The sequence below is a fragment of the Danio aesculapii genome, chromosome 23 (assembly GCF_903798145.1).
Source record: "Danio aesculapii chromosome 23, fDanAes4.1, whole genome shotgun sequence".
NCBI lineage: Eukaryota > Metazoa > Chordata > Actinopteri > Cypriniformes > Danionidae > Danio > Danio aesculapii.
In genome coordinates, this window is record NC_079457.1 from 7,139,948 (window position 1) to 7,158,492 (window position 18,545).

The window sequence follows — 18,545 nt, forward strand, 5'->3', positions numbered from 1 at the left end:
GTATGCCACATACTTCAAAATATCTTAAGTTCAAAAAATAAAGAAAGAAAACTCAATGATTTTAAGGAGAACCGTCTCTTTAAAAGTGAGAATTGGCCCTTATCCTCAAGTGTTACCTAAGAGGGTCTTTTTGTAAACAGTGCAACATAATTGAGTGTCATTTTCTAGCTAATATGTATCCATTTAGTAAAGCCCATCCTGTTCAACTAGTCAATCCCAAAGAAAACTATATGCTGGCTAACGCATTTACAAGGTTTTTAATTTAAAAGAGGCATAGTTCACTCAAAAAGTCTGTCATCATTTGCTCACCCTGACTTGTTATAAACCAGTTTGAGATTTTCCCCCTTTCTGTTGTTATGTAACCATTGACTTCAATAGTATTTGTATTTCCTGCTATGCATGTCAGTCATTACCAGTCTCCAACATTCTTCAAAATATCTTCTTTTGTGTTCAATAGATTAAAAAAAATGATTTTGGGATGAACTGTCTCTTTAAAAGTGAGAATTGGCCCCAATCCTGAAGTTTAACCTGAGGGCCTTATTGTAAACAGTGCAACACAATTGAGTGTCTCCTAGCTAATATGTGGTTATTGAGTAAATCCTAAAGAAAACTGTATGCTGGCTAAAGCATTTACCTAATATGCGACGACTTAAAAGGCACAGTTCACCCAAAAATGAACTCACCCTGACTTATTCCAAACCAGTTTGAGATTTTCTTTGCCCTTTTCTGTTGATTTGTAACCATTGACTTCCATATTTGTTTTGGCTACTATGTGTGTCAGTAATTACCAGTATCCAACATTCTTCAAACTATATTCTTTTGTGTTCAATAGAAGAAACTCACAATGATTTTGGGATGAACTGTCTCTTTAAACGTGAGACTTGGCCCCCATCCTAAAGTGTAACCTAACCTAAGGGCCTTTTTGTAAACAGTGCAACACAATTGAGTGTAATTTTCTAGCTAACATGTAGCCATTTAGTAAAGCCTATCCTGTTCAACAAGTCAATCCCAAAGAAAACTATATGCTGGCTAAAGCATTTAGTTAATAAGCGACAACTTAAAGGCAGAGTTCACCCAAAAATGAACTCACCCTGACTTATTCCAAACCAGTTTGAGATTTTCTTTTCCCTTTTTATGTTGATCTGTAACCATTGACTAACATAGTATTTGTTTTTCCTACTACAGATGTCAATAATTACCAGTATCCAACATTCTTCAAAATATCTTCTTTTGTGTTCAATAGAAAATAAATCTCGCAATGATTTTTGGGTGACTGTCTCTTTAAAAGTAAGAAATGGCCCCATCCTACAGTAAAGTGTCCCCTAAGGGTCTTTTAGTAAACAGTGCAACACAACTGAGTGTCATTTTCTAGCTAATACGCAGTCATTTAGTAAAGCCCATCCTGTTCAACTAGTCAATCCCAAAGAAAACTATACGCTAGCCAAAGCATTTCACGAGGTTTTTAATTTAGCTGACGTCGCCACAGGCTAATCCGCAGCATATGCTGATGTCTGAATTATGAGCTCAGGTGCCTGTTTATTCAGCAACGTTGTTCAATGAATTATTAGGGCGAATAAATAATTTATGAAAAAGACGATGCACTTCATGCGCAGTAACAGATTAGCCAATTTTCCGGTGTCAAAAGCGCACGTTTCTTTACCCATTAGGAAACGTGGGTGTGTGCATCCATCACACTTCAGCCAATGAAATTGATCTGATCCTCCGCTGAGGGAAAACCAGGATTGAAGAGCATTAGGAGGAAGATCTGCCTGTTTAATATGAGACGTTTGAACTTTCTGAAGGTTTCTGTTGTCAGATTTACTGGTTTGCTTTTCCACTAATTGAATCCTCCATCTTCAGATACAGTCACAGCCAGATCCTGGACCAGTATCAGAAGGAAGCTCATTATTGTATTGATGCCCTGTAGGAAAAACACACAGCGATTCAATAGATCATCACTAGAGAGTTCTAATGCCAGATTTAATAAGTTCTTAGTGGTTAATGATCTGACTGAAAGGTTGAAGGTTCAAATGCAGGATTTGTACTACTATAATTCTGGCTTATATTGCAGTTTTAGAAAACATACATTTTCTGGAACAATTCTTACTATTGACTAGTGGCTTTTTACCTGCCTATTATTAATATATTGTCTGTTTATTAGTATTTATAAAGTATTATTTAATCTCTAATCTTAACTAATACATAAACCTTACTACTACCATGACTATTTATGAGCAGCTAATTAGGAGTTTGTTGAGGAAAAAGTCATAGTTAATGGTTAATTAATACCAAGAATTGTACTTTAAAATAAAGTGTGACTGTTTTCTTATTTTTGGATACACATGATGCAATGAATATCAAAGTATTGGTTAGATTTAAAGCTTATTTATTTGCTTAATGATGAAGTTTTCAGGCAATATGGGCTACAGCAGCAGAGGACCACACCGAGCGCCACTTCAGTCAGCTAAGAACAGGAAACTGAGGCTACAATTCACATAGGCTCACCAAAATTAGACAATAGAAGATTGGAGAAACGTTGCCTGGTCTGATGAGTCTTGATTTCTGCTGGGACATTCAGATGGTAGGGTCAGAATTTGGCCTCAACAACATGAAAGCATGGATCCATCCCGCCTTATATCAATGGTTCAGGCTGATGGAGGTGGTGTAATGGTGTGGGGGATATTTTCTTGGCACACTTTGGGCCCATTAGTACTAACTGAGCATTGTGCAAACTCCAAAGCCTACCTGAGAATTGTTGCTGACCATGTCCATCCCTTTATGACCACAGTGTACCTATCTTCTGATGGCTACTTCCAGCAGGATAACGCGCCATGTCATAAAGCGCGAATCATCTCAGACTGGTTTCCTAAACATGACAATGAGTTCACTGTACTCAAATGGCCTCCATAGTCACCAGAACTCAATCAAATAGAGCACCTTTGGGATGTGGTGGAACAGGAGATTCGCATCATGGATGTGCAGCCGACAAATCTGCAGCAACTGTGTGATGCTATCATGTCAATATGGACCAAAATCTCTGAGGAACATTTCCAGTACCTTGTTGAATCTATGCCACGAAGGATTAACCTAAAGGCAAAAGGGGGTCCAAGTCGGTACTAGTATGCTGTACCTAATAAAGTGGCCAGTCAGTGTATTTATAAGTATAGTATTATAACAAAAAATATAACAAATGTAATATCAGCATAAATTAAAATTATAATTTAGCATTAATATTATATTTAATGCTCTTCATTTTTGTCTTTTTAAAATTAATTATTTTAGTTAGTTTTAGTGACACAATTTGTTGTTTTTTACCATCAACTAATTTTTCACAGATATTTTACACTTGCAGAGCTTTAATGATGATCAACTTCCACAATTTAAATGGTGCATGCAAATGACTTTAATTTAATTACAAGTCCCATCTGGATTTCATTTATGAACACATTTATGAGTGAGAATGTATTCAAAGCAGCAACAATTTGTCATTATGGCTCATTTTTTTATATAAAAAAGCATAACCTGTAGGTCAAAACCAATGATTTATATTTCATATACACTGTAAAAAACTGATTTGTTGACTTTACTTAAAATAAGAGTAAACCTGTTGCTGTTAAAATGAATAGTTGGCTTTACTTAAAATAACTAAGTACATTTTTATTTATTGCTTTTTTATTATTAAAAAAGGCCCTTTTTGTTTATTTACAGAATCAAAATCAATGATTCATATTTTATAGACAGTAAATGATGCTCTTTTAACTGTTGTAAAGAATTTGAAAAAAAAGTATGGATTAGTTCAGTATGGATGAATAAATTTATCATGAAAATAGATGTTTCTCAAGTATGAAGAAATTTAAATTTATTTATTTATTTAGTTTTTAATTATTTATTTAGTTTTTATTAACTGGGACATATTGTGTATGTTTATTTACATTATCAAAATCAATTATTTCATTTACAATAGATGTAAATATTTACTGTATCAATTTTTATGATTATCAATAAAAAGAGTATCGATGACTAAATCAACCCAGGCTCATTCTGAAAACGTGCCCCTGGATACATATTTGGACAGCGCCAAATACATCCCAAGAGGTACTTTTTTGCAGTTGTTTTAGCGAATCCACCTTTTTTGAGATCTCAAATTTCTCTCACGAGTCCCATTTGTGCCTGCTCTTCTCACCTAAATCCACCAGAGGCCGCTGTCGACTGACAATGTTTTCAAAAGCACCAAATGACCAGCCCGCTGTCTTACCTAAACCCAACCGATAGTGTTTTCAAAAGCAATGCAGAAAAAGAAAAGCTCTCGCAGCTGCCTGATTTTACCACAATCTCACCCTGTTATTTACTTTTTTTTTTTATTTTTTGGCTTCAGTTTTTGTCTTACCTGCTTTCTATGAAGCCAGATCACTCTCAAAAAGAATAAATTTACAAATTATAATTCATACATCCACAAGACAATTCACTTTAAAAAAAAAACACAATTCGTAAATACTCAAATCCCATTTGTGAATTCAAAACACAATTGAAAAATACACAAATCCAATTCGTCAATTCAAAGCATGAATCAAAAATACACAAATCCAATTCGTCAATTCAAAACACGATTCAAAAATACACAAATCCAATTCGTCAATTCAAAACACGATTCAAAAATACACAAATCCAATTCGTCAATTCAAAACACAATTAAAAAATACACAAATCCAATTCGTCAATTCAAAACACAATTAAAAAATACACAAATCTAATTCATAAATTCAAAACACGATTGAAACATACACAAATCCTATTCGTGAATTCAAAACAGGATTGAAAAATACACAAATCCAATTCGTGAATTCAAACACTGATTCAAAAATACACAAATCCAATTCGTCAATTCAAAACACGATTCAAAAATACACAAATCCAATTCGTCAATTCAAAACACAATTAAAAAATACACAAATCTAATTCATAAATTCAAAACACGATTGAAACATACACAAATCCTATTCGTGAATTCAAAACAGGATTGAAAAATACACAAATCCAATTCGTGAATTCAAAACACGATTCAAAAATACACAAATCCAATTCGTAAATTCAAAACACGATTCGAAAATACACAAATCCAATTCGTCAATTCAAACACTGATTCAAAAATACACAAATCCAATTCGTGAATTCAAAACACAATTCAAAAATACACAAATCCAATTCGTAAATTCAAAACACAATTCAAAAATACACAAATCCAATTTGTAAATTCAAAACAGGATTCAAAAATACACAAATCCAATTCGTAAATTCAAAACAGGATTCAAAAATACACAAATCCAATTCGTGAATTCAAAACACGATTCAAAAATACACAAATCCAATTCGTCAATTCAAAACACGATTAAAAAATACACAAATCTAATTCGTCAATTCAAAACACGATTAAAAAATACACAAATCCAATTCGTCAATTCTAAACACGATTTGAAAATACACAAATCCAATTCGTCAATTCTAAACACGATTTGAAAATACACAAATCCAATTCATTTGGCGACAATATTTCTGAATTTTACTCGTGAATTCACAAATTGTGTGTTGTATTTCTGAATTTACAAATTGGAATGTGAATTGTGATGTGCATGTATGAATTTTATTTCGTAAATGTATTATTTTTGAGACTGATCTCGCACCATAGCTTTCTGTAACCGTTCTTCACCAGACTGGAACCCCGTCGTCGCAGTCAACTCCGCTCCACACCACAAGTCTGCCATCGTACATGGCGAGCTAACTGGACAAACTAGCAACAGCGGAAAAGCCATCCATAAGGAGGTAAGCGGTCGGCTGATAAGCACGAAAAGGAACGGTGTCGTATCGTTCGTTTAAAAAACGAAATGCAGCCATACGTACCTCTGGCTACATAATTTGCGATCTCCAGAAATGCATATACGGCTATGTTTTCAGAATGAGCCTATACTGGAATAAATTTACCATGAAAGATAAAGAAATGAGAATCACACTGAAGATTCTTGTTAAAGTCCATCACCTCCACACTGAAGTTTCCAACTCTTATATTTATTTTTATACGTATACATTTGACAGATGCTTTTATCTGAAGTAACTTACACTGCATTCAAGAATTGAAGGTATATGCATTTTTTATCAGCCGGGAATGAAAGCATCTCTGAAGCTGTACTTTTCAAAAGTTTATAAAAATACAGATAATGTACAGCAGATGATCAAACACGGGGAAAAAAAAAGAGGAAACTCCCATCAGAGCAAACAGCACATCTGTCGCTTCTAAAGACGGCTTTTACTTCAGTATCACAGATGCTTTGTTGTTGTTCTCGTTTTTGTTTTTTATTATTCATATTATCATCGCAGTTAAAATATCTCGTCACGGCTTATGTAAGATCACATTGTGTTGATAAAGCTGTAAACACAGAGAACTGTTCTGCCATCATAATGGATAAAAAGCCTTCCCTGTTTTTCTTTTACAGCCATGTTTAATGATCGTGCTTCTGCCAGAAGGATGGTGAATTTGCATTAATAATGGCATCTGAAGTACATGTAATTGACTGTGTCTAATCTCAGCGTCTAATCTTCTTTATGAAGCCTTTCTCAGCCCGAAGCTGTTTGTTTCTGACACCTCCACCTCTGCTTCTGGAAGGAATACTAAAATAATCTGGACATTTGCTGTATTTATTATTGCCATTTGGTCTTTTTTTAAGCATATGGTGCTGGCTTGACTCTCAGTTTTATTTACAGAATCAAAAAGCATATTAAAATACAGGGATGGATGATGCTTGTGCCTAAAGCAATGTTTTATATTGTATATTACTTATATTACAGTAGATTATTATATTAAAATAGATAATAATAATCAGCAAGGATTCATTATGTTATTCATTCAATCATTTTCCTTTAGCTTAATCCCTTATTTATCAGGGATCGCCACAGCGAAATGAACCACCAACTCTTCCAGTATGTTTTTTACGCAGCGGATGCCCTTTCAGTCGCAACCCAGTACTGGGAAACACCCATACTCGAAGGAAACCCACATCAACACGGGGAGAACATGCAAACTCCACACACACAGACAAACACCAGCCGGGGCTCGAACCAGTAACCTTCTTGCTGTGAGGCAACAGTGATAACCACTGAGCCACCATGCCACCTTCTCCACCCAATCACTACGAGCACCCTCACCTGAATTCTAATCATCCATGCAGGCACCTGACAATAATCATCGTCATCTTCACTGCACTACATAAGCCCCGCTCCCAGTTCACTCAGCGTCCAGCCTCGTCGCTAGTAGATAGGACTGAACTCTCTGTACACGGTCAGTGTTGATTTTATGGCACTAGTTACTTACCTTCCTTGTCTGCTGTGATATCCACCATCTTCCATGTCTCTCCTAGTGTGGTGTCTCCTGGTTCCTCGTCCAATTCATCATCATTGGTTTCTGTTTCAAGATTAATCTCTGCAAAGACAATACATCCGGTCCATGTTTTTACAACTGTGTTCATCTGGATATTCCTCACATGCTTAACATACTTGCTATCCTTTACAATAAACTATGTTTACATTAACTTACCTGAGTCCCATCCTTTCTGTGACAATTCCATTTGAAATAAAAGTTGGAGTTTTATAAATCCTGAAAAAAGTTATATACAGTGCATCCGGAAAGTATTAATAGCGCTTCACTTTTTCCACATTTTTTATGTTACAGCCTTATTCCAAAATGGATTTTTGGATAATTTATTTCCTCAACATTCTACACACAATACTCAATAATGACAATGTAAACAAAAGATTCTGATTCCCCTGATTATTCTTGAGATGTTTCAGCAGCTTCATTGGAGTTCACCTGTGGTCAATTCAGTTGATTGAACATGATTTGAAAAGGCATACATCTGTCTATATAAGGTCCCAGGGTTGACAGTGCATGTCAAAGCACAAACCATGAACAAAGCATGAAGACAAAGGAATTGTCTGTAGACCTCCAAGACAGGACTGTCTCGTGGCATAAAGCTGAGGAAGGTTACAGAGAAATTTCAGCTGTTCTGAAAGTTCCAATGAGCACAGTGGCCTCCATCATCCGGAACCACCAGGACTCTTCCTAGAGCTGGCCGGCCATCTAAGCTGAGTGATCGGGGAGAAGGGCCTTAGTCAGGGAGGTTATCAATAACCCGATGGTAACTCTGTCTGAGCTCCAGCGTTCTTCTGTGGAGAGAGGAGAAACTTACAGAAGGACAACCATCTCTGCAGCAATCCACCAATCAGGCCTGTATGCTAGAGTGGTCAGACGGAAACCACTCCTCGACTGGAATTTGCCAAAAGGCATCTGAAGGACTCTCAGACCATCAGAAATAAAATTCTCTGGTCTGATGAGACTAAACTTGAACTCTTTGGAGTGAATGCCATGTGTTACGTTTCGAGAAAACCAGGCACCGCTCATCACCAGGCTAATACCATACCTACAGTGGAGCATGGTGGTGGCAGCATCATGCTGTGGGGATGTTTTTCAGCAGCAGGAACTGAAAGACTAGTCAGGATAGAGGGAAAGATGAATGCAGCAATCTACAGAGACATCCTAAATGAAAACCTGCTTCAGAGTGCTCTTGACCTTGACCTCTTCTAGCAGGACAATGACCCAAAGCACACCGCCAAAATACCAATGGAGTGGCTCCACAAGTGGCCCAGCCAGAGTCCAGACCTAAATACCATTGAACATCTTACATTTACATTTACATTTAGTCATTTAGCAGACGCTTTTATCCAAAGCGACTTACAAATGAGGACAAGGAAGCAATTTACACAACTATAAGAGCAGCAGTGAACAAGCGCTATAGACAAGTTTCAGGTGTGTAAAGTCTAAGAAGCAAAGCATTAGTAATGTAAGTTTTTTTTTTTTGAGAGAGAGAGAGAGAGAGAGTACAGTTAGTGGTATAGCCAGAGAGGCAGTTGCAGATTAGGAAGGAAAGTGGAGACTAAACAGTTGAGTTTTTAGTCATTTCTTGAAGACAGCAAGTGACTCTGCTGTTCTGATGTAGTTAGGGAGTTCATTCCACCAACTGGGCAGATTGAATGCGAGAGTTCGGGAAAGTGATTTCTTCCCTCTTAGGGATGGAACCACGAGGCGACGTTCATTCACAGAACGCAAGTTTCTGGAGGGCACATACATCTGCAGAAGTGAGAGCAGATAAGAAGGAGCAAAGTCAGAGGTCGCTTTGTAAGCAAACATCAGAGCTTTGAATTTGATGCGAGCAGCAACCAGCAGCGAGTGCAAACGGGTGAGTAGCGGAGTGACATGTGCTCTTTTGGGTTCAAAGACCACTCGTGCTGCTGCGTTCTGAAGCAGCTGAAGAGGTTTGATAGAATTAGCTGGAAGCCCGGCTAGTAGAGAGTTGCAATAATCCAGTTTGGAGAGAACATCTCTGGAGAGATCTGAAAATGGCTGTACACCGTCGCTTCCCATCCAACCTGATAGAGCTTGCAAGGTATTGCAAAGAGGAATGGGCAAAAATTACCAAAGACAGGTGTGCCAAGCTTATGGCATTAAATTTTAAAAAAAACTTGAGGCTGTAATTGCTGCCAAAGGTGCATTAACAAAGTATTGAGCAAAGGCTGTGAATACTGATGTACATGTGATTTTCAGGTTTTTTATTTTTAATAAATTTGCAACAATTTCAAAAACTCTTTTTTTTTTATATTGTCATTATGGGGGATTGTCTGTAGAATTTTGAGGAAATAAATCAATTTAATCCATTTTGGAATAAGGCTGTAACATAAAAAATGTGGAAAAAGTGAAGCACTATGAATACTTTCCGAATGCACTGTACAGTGGGGACAATAACATGTGATGTTTTTCCTGGGAATAATATTTCTAAAGCAGCTGTTGACATAGTATTGAAGCAAATTTTGGTAAAAACCCAAACAATACAAACATATATACAATAACTATAAATATAATACAATATAAAATAAAACAAAACAAAATAAAATGAGTTATATGTAATAACAATGAAATGACACAAGGAGAAAGAGCTGAACTAAAGAAACCTATTTCATACTTCATATAAAAGTCTTTTTTTGGTGATGGTAGCTTAAAGACACCTCTCATATGGAGAACGAAGTCACATGCATTGCTCAGGTGAGAGTTTTTCACAGACCTTAACAGAGTGTAAAAATCTTGATGGTTCTGTGGGTCTCGTCTATCAAATCTGAGCTTTATTCTGTTTTTTCTATTGGGCTGAAGTCAGGTGATTGGCTGGGCCATTCTACCGCTTGATTTTCTTTCTCTGAAAGCATTTGAGAGTTTCCTGGGTTGTGTTTTGGATCATTGTCTTTCAAGACAACAGTACCTTTAGAGGATTCATTTAATTGAAAAAGGAAAGACATTCATAGTGAGTCTACTTCAAAACAAACAGTGCTGTTTTAAACAGTCTAAAGAATTTTAACTTCCTCGTTTTTATTTAAAAGAGCTGTCATTTATCACTCATTAAACTTTTTTTATTTACTATACTGAGCTGGTTACGAATTAGTCTACATTAACTAGTTCTGCAGTGAAACAACAGCTGCTGCTCGTCATATCTCAAAGCTAGCGCAGGTTATGGTGCCATTTTAATGATGCTGCATCAAAGAAAAGTTAAGAAAACTGATGTCAGGTCATTTGAATATCTCCATGGAAACAGTCATCTCTAGCATTAATTACGGAAAGAAAGATGATATTTGAAAAAACGGTTATAATAAGCGCACGCCAGTTGCATTATTGTTTAACCTGGAGAACAGCAGAGGACAAAGTTCTGTCATCATTATAACGCAGATGAGTTTGAGGAGATCTTTAACTAATATGAGCATCGCATAAACATAAAATGAGGAGATGTGTTGCATCCGAAAACTGTTAAATGAGTTGACCTGCTATTACTTTTGGACTTTGAGCTCAGAGAAACAGATATGATTGCACATTACTAAACATTAGGATGCAATAAAAATTCCTATATACTGTATATACACCCACTGTAACACCCAGCCCCCCTCACCAATTTCTGTTTAATTGAAAGATTTTTTTTAACACATTTGTAAACATAATAGTTTTTTTTTTGAAAAATATATTTATTAACATTTTGTGCAGATACAATATTATATACATACAAAAATAAGTAATACACTGTTCTGCTTTTTTACAACTAAGAACCAATGACCATCAGAAAAACAATACAGCTATAAAATAACGGTAAATGTCAAAAAAAATACTAATTAATTAAATAAATATATAAACCACAGCAAAAAACTAACTACAAAAGTAATTAATGAATAATAATAAAAACATAATAATAATAATCATAATAAATCTTTATTCCTCTTCTGCTTCAAGATCAATAGCGTCAACATAATTCAACAAAGGTTTCCATGTTTTTTTTTAAGATTTTAAAGACCCAAACCCTTAATGAAAACCTAATTTTTTCCAATTTTAAACACACAAAAAATGTCTTTTATCCATCTGTCAAATGAAAGTGGAGATGTTTGTTTCCAAGATGTAAGCCTCCTAGCCAATAATGTGGAAAAAGCCACAATGTTCTGTATTGTTGAAGGCAAATTTGGCTCAAAAGGAATTCCCAATAGTGCTGTTATGAGGGTTTGGAGTGGCTGATATGTTAAAAGTTTTTTCAAAAGTATTGAATATTTTAGACCAAAACACTGTCAATCTTGGACCAGAACATAAGTGTGTGATTTGCTGGAGATTGTTGACACCTATTACAAGTATTAATTCTATTTGTGTATATTTTGGCTAATCTGGCATTAGTGTAGAGCAGTGTTTCCCAACCCTGTTCCTGGAGGCACACCAACAGTACATATTTTGGATGTCTCCCTTTTCTGACCCATTAACTTCAGGTGTTGGAGTCACTTCTGATGTTATGATAAGTTGATTCAGGTGTGTTTGATTAGGGAGAGGTTGAAAATGTGTACTGTTGGTGTGCCTTCAGGAACAGGGTTGGGAAACACTGGTGTAGAGTGCTCTGTGAAAAATCTTGCACTGCATTAAACTGTGTCGGGCACATATAGAAGAACTGTGTACAAAATTGAGTATGTAATCCCATTCTATTTCACTGATGGTGATGCCCAACTCTTGTTCCCAGGTAGTCTTAGGTAATTCAGAGGAATCAGAATTCAAAGTATTTATTGACAGATAGATGACAGAGACTCTATCCCTTTTCTGTCTGGGTTAAAAGAAAGAATGGTGTCCATTTTTGAATCAGGAGGAAGATTAGGAAATCTGATTTTGAACAAAATGTCTTATCTGAAAGAAGCGAAAAAGATGAGTTTTGGGAAGATTAAACTTTTCAGACAAATCTGAAAAACACAAAAAAATACCTTTTTCCTACAAGTCCTTAATGGTAATAAGGCCCTTAAAGACCAATCACGAAAAAGAGAACCAGAACACGATGGTTAAAAAGATACATTACTATATGTGCTAGTGTGGATGGACTTATTAGCCTAAAGTGTTTCCTAAAAGTAACCAATATTTTAATAATATTGGTCACCACTAAACCATCCAAGACAACTCTACTATTTATTGGAAGCTGAGAGTAAATCACTGAATGAAGGGAAAACTTTGAAGATAACAGTTCTAATTGGACCCAGATAGGATGCTTGGAACCTTTTAAAATGTTAGTCCAATGCAAAAGCTTGTTAATATTACAGGCCCAGTAATACTGCTGAAAATTTGGTAATGCAAGGCCCCTTTCTGACTTGGTAAATTATTAAAATTTTCTTCTTATTCGTGGATATTTGCCACCCCACAAAAAAAAAAAGAATTAGTTGGCTTATTTAAAGTTACAAACAAGATGTGTTGATATGAATGGGTATGTGATCAAAGAGATAAAGAAATTTGGGCAAAATTGTCATTTTAACTAAGTTAATACGGCTGATTAGTGATATTGGAAGAGAGGACCATCTCTGCATATCTTGTTTACAAGTTTCTAGCTGAGAATTAAATATTTTTTTGAAAATACCTGAAACTGATTTATTGATGAATACACCTAACTATCACAATCCTTCCTCAGCCCATTTAAATGGAAAAGGATATTTAGACAGTGTCTCAGCTGATAGATTGACTGGAAACATCTCACTCTTTTGAAGGTTTAATTTGTAGCCAGAAAATTTGCTGAAAATCGGTGGTATTGATGAAATGGGGTTAGATATAGAAAACATAATAGTTTTATTAACTCATTTCTAATAACTGATTTCATCTTTGTCTTTTTTCAAGACTTTCAAAGGATTTTTCAAGATACTTTTATTCAGCTTAAAGTGACATTTAAATGCTTAACTAGGTTAATTAGGCATGTTAGGTTATTAGGCAAGTTAGGTTAATTAGGCAAGTCTTTGTATAACGATGGTTTGTTCTGTAGACAATTGGAAAAAAATAAAGCTTAAGGGGGCTAATAATATTGACCTTAAAATGGCTTAAAATACTGCTTTCATTCTAGCCAAAATAAAACAAATAAGACTTTCTCCAGAAGAAAAAAATATTATGGGAAATACTGTGAAAAATTCCTTGCTCTGTTAAACATCATTTGGGAAATATTTAAAAAAGAAAAATAAATTTTTTAATACGTTTGACTTTAACTGCATATACATTTACCAGCCACTTTATTAGGTACACACAATTTTCTAATCAGCCTGTCACATGGCAGCAACTCAATGCATTTAGGCAGGCATGGTCAAGACGATCTGCTGCAGTTCAAACTGAGTATCAGAATGGGGAAGAAAGGGGATTTAAGTGACTTTGAACGAGGCGTAGTTGTTGATGCCAGACGGGCTGGTCTGAGTATTTCAGAAACTGCTGATCTATTGGGATTTTCACGCACAAACATCTCTAGGGTTTACAGAGAATGGTCTGAAAAAGAGAAAATATCCAGTGAGCGGCCGTTCTGTGGGCGCAAATGCCTTGTTGATGGCAGAGGTCAGAGGAGAATGGCCAGTTGATGGTTCGAGCTGATAGAAAGGCAACAGTAACTCAAATAACCGAGGTCTGCAGAAGAGCATCTCTGAATGCACAACATGTCCAACCTTGAGGCAGATGGGCTACAGCAGCAGAAGACCACACCGGGTGTCACTCCTGTCAGCTAAGAACAGGAAACTGAGGCTACAATTCACACAGGCTCACCAAAATTAGACAATAGAAGATTGGAAACGCATTGCCTGGTCTGATGAGACTCGATTTCTGCTGCGACATTCAGATGGTAGAGTCAGAATTTGGCGTCAAGATAATGAAAGTATGGATCAATCCTGCTTTGTATCAACGGTTCAGGTTGGTGGTGGTGGTGGTGGCTACTTCCAGCAGGACAGTGCGCCACGTCATAAAGCGCAAATCATCTCTGGTTTCTTGAACATGACAATGAGTTCACTGTACTGAAATGGCCTCCACAGTCACCAGATCTCAATCTAATAGAGCACCTTTGGGATGTGGTGGAACGGGAGATTCACATCATAAATGTGCAGCTGACAAATCTGCAGCAACTGTGTGATGCTATCATGTCAATTTGGAGCAAAATCTCTGAGGAATATTTCCAGTACCTTGTTGAATCTCTGCCACGAAGGATTAAGGCAGTTCTGAAGGCAAAAGGGGGTCCAACCCGGTACTAGTAAGGTGGCCAGGGGAAGGGGGGGGGGGGGTAATGTGTATGTTATAATAGATTTAATTATGTTATATCAAAATGTTATATAAATAAACTACATCTGTATATAATTATATATATATATATATATATATATATATATATATATATATATATATATATATATTTAATTACTTTAAAAACTTATTATATATTATATTTCTAAACTTTTGCACAATTTATAATACATGTCATAATGTAATCTTTTTGAAATATTTATTAGAAATATAAAATTTTATTTAGCTCCTTTAACTTGCATTATGCATTTAAACACATTAACATATTTATAATGTTTAATTAAGACCAGGTAAGAATTATAATGTATTTTACTTGAGCATGTGAGTAATGAGAAACTCCTCCGCTCTTCTGAGACGCTATTGATTGTCATTAAAGTGCCATTATAGAGTCATTATATTCACTAGCGCTTTTGTTCTCTCATAAAGCGCAATTCTAGCTGCAAGGATATTTTATACTTGATCGTTTCATTTCACCGAGATGCTAATGATGTTTAATGGCATGCTGTATTATAATGATTTTAAATTGCAATTGAGCTGTGAAGATATGTTTTTTCTTTATTGTTTCTTGTTGTTAGCTTGTGTTTAGCATTAACTTGACAAGTTATTTGCTTTCTGACTAATAGTAGTGTCGTTTAGCATCATTGTTTTTATGTCAAAGCTGAATAAGCTCAGAAAGTTTCCAGTGTTTGATCTATTTGCATTTTCATAAATCAAAGTCTTTAAATAAATGGTGTTTTCAGATGCTGATTGAACAAGATGCAGCTAAGCATTATTTGTGTGTCTGCTATCCGAATTACAGAAAACTTTGTGCTTTTATTTTGATATAGAATATGCCTTGCTAATGTTATAATGATGTTCAAACAATAACTATGGTTTTGAGACTTTTTTATTTCTACAATGACTGAAACAATGACAAATGTTTATATATATATTTTATGTAGGTTTATACTAAAATACTTAAATCTTATTTGAATATTTATTTATTTATTCATAAAAAAATTTGATAATTAATAAATTTGATAATAGATACATAAATAAATAAATAAGAAAATAAATAAGTAAATAAAGTAAGTTAATGAATGAATGAATTAATTAATTCATAAAAAAGAAAATCCAATTTCCTTTTTGGTTTAATAAAAGCTTTATTTTAAGTTTTGGTAAATAATTTATTTTTTATTTGGATGTTCATTAAAAAAAGTTAATTTAATTAAAAATTTAAATAAATAAATAAATAAATAAATTTATTTATTTATAATAAATAAATATAATTTTTATAATAAATTAACATTATAATAAATCAATTTTATAATAAACAAATAATAATAATAATAATAAAATCCAGTTTCCTTTTTTGCTTAATAAAAAAATTATTTTTAGTTTGGGTATATATACAGCTGAAGTCAGAATTATTAGCCCCTCTTTGAATTTTGTTTTCCTTTTTTTAAAATATTTATCAAATGATATTTAACAGAGCAAAGAAATTTTCACAGTATGTCTGATCATATTTTTCCTTCTGGAGAAAGTCTTATTTGTTTTATTTCGGCTACAATAAATGCAGTTTTAAATTTTTAAACACCATTTTAAGGTCAAAATTATTAGCCCCTTTAAGCTAACTTTTTTTTCAATAGTCTACAGAACAAACCTTCGTTATACAATAACTTGCCTAATTACCCTAACCTGCCTAGTTAACCTAGTTAAGCCTTTAAATGTCACTTTAAGCTGTATAGAAGTGTCTTGAAAAAATATCTAGTCAAATATTATTTACTGTCATCATGACAAAGATAAAATAAATCAGTTATTAGAAATGAGTTACTAAAACTATTATGTTCAGAAATGTGTTTAATAAATCTTCTCTTCATTAAACAGAAATTGGGGAAAAAAATAAACAGGGGGGCTAATAATTCAGGGGCGCTAATAATTCTGACTTCAACTGTATATAGTATTTATTTGGATGTTTATTAAAAAAAGTTAAATAAACAAATAAATAAATTTTATAATAAATACATTTATAATAAATAAATGAATTTGGTTATAAATAAATAAATACAATTCAGTTTCCTCTTTTTGGTTTAATAAAAGCCTTATTTCTAGTTTTGGTAAATATTTTTCTTTTTTGGATGTTCTTTAAAAAATAAATAAATACATTTAATAATAAAGGATTTGAAAATTTATTAATTTATAAAAAAATGTATTAATTTAATTAATTAATTTAATTACTTATTTTTAAATAAAATCTTTATTTTCAGTTTTGGTAAACATTTTTTTTTATATTCATTAAAAAAGCTAATTAAATAAATAAATAAATAATTAATTAATCAATAGATCGAATCGATTTTCAGCTTAGTCCCTTTATTAATCTGGGGTCGCCACAGAAGAATGAACCGCCAACTTATCCAGCATATGTTTTTACGCAGTGATGCCCTTCCAACCCATCACTGGGAAACATCATACACACACATACACTACAGACAATTTAGTTTACCCAATTTACCTATACCACATGTCTTTGGACTTGTCGGGGAAATTGGAGCACCCGGAAGAAACCCACGCGAACACTGGGAGAACATGCAAACTCACTGAAATATCAACTGACCCAGCCGGGGCTCGAACCAGCGACCCTCTTATAAGGCAATTGTGCTTTCCACTGCACCACCGTGCTGCCCATCAATCAATCAATAAATAAATTAATTAATTTGGTGAGAAATAAAATTCAGTTTCCTTTTTGTTTATTAAAAGCTTTATTTTCTGTTTTGGTACACATTTTTTTATTTGGCACTTAATTAAAAAAGCTACTTAAATGAATAAATAAATAAATAAATAAATTTGGAAATAAATACATAAATAAATTTGGTAATAAATAAATAAATAAATAAATAAATAAATAAATAAATAAATAAACAAAATAAACTTAACTTAAAGTACTTGATCATAAGTAAATAAAATATATTTTTTGGCCTAATAAAAGCTTTATTTTTAGTTTTGGTAAACAGTACATTTCTGTGCAGCTCCAAGACAGGAAATACTGCTGAGCTACTGTAAATCAGTATGCAAACTTAAAAAGATCCAAAAAATCACCTAATAATTTATTGTTTGTCTTGATCTTTTTTTTATATACTTACAGGTTTGAACTTTGTTACTTGTGAAGCACAAGAAAAAAAAAATTGTACATACTCAAATTAGCACGACTTAAAAAATGATGATAATGCACATAGTTTTTTTTATTTCAATTATCATCCTTTTTTTAGTAAACTAGTCTTTTTGATAGAGGCTTTACAGCGATATGTATGATTTAAGTTGTTCTGTTCCAAAATGGCAATTTTGTTTAATAAAAAGATATTTTTATTAATTAGTTTTAAACTTGAAATCTTTAAGTTCATCATAATTAAAATGCAATTAAACAATAATAAGGTTGGTATCACTGCTCAATGCTTTAAACTATTCAAATTAGTTTAAATCTTAAATATTACAATATTCAACACACAATTAAAAACTCCTTTGTTGTTTTAGTGACCCCGGTATTTAAAAAAATCCTCCATTCCTAATGGTGCATTAACTTAATCAAAATTAATGCAAAACAGAAACATTAAGACATAATAACACTATGCTAGATAACCACTTTCAATTTGAGCATGTTTCAAAGGGGTGGTCCGGAGTGTGTTTTTAAGGCTTGGTTATGGGGTGCAAAGCAATGGGTGCTCATGCTTCACTTGTAAAATATCATGTTATTTTCATATATCTTACTTTGATTATATACAGCTACTCAGCTAACATGAAAACAACTGTCATATTTCCTAGTTCCTCTAAAAAGCCTGCCGTCAAGAGCCTCTGATTGGTCAGCTAACATAATGTGCTGTGATTC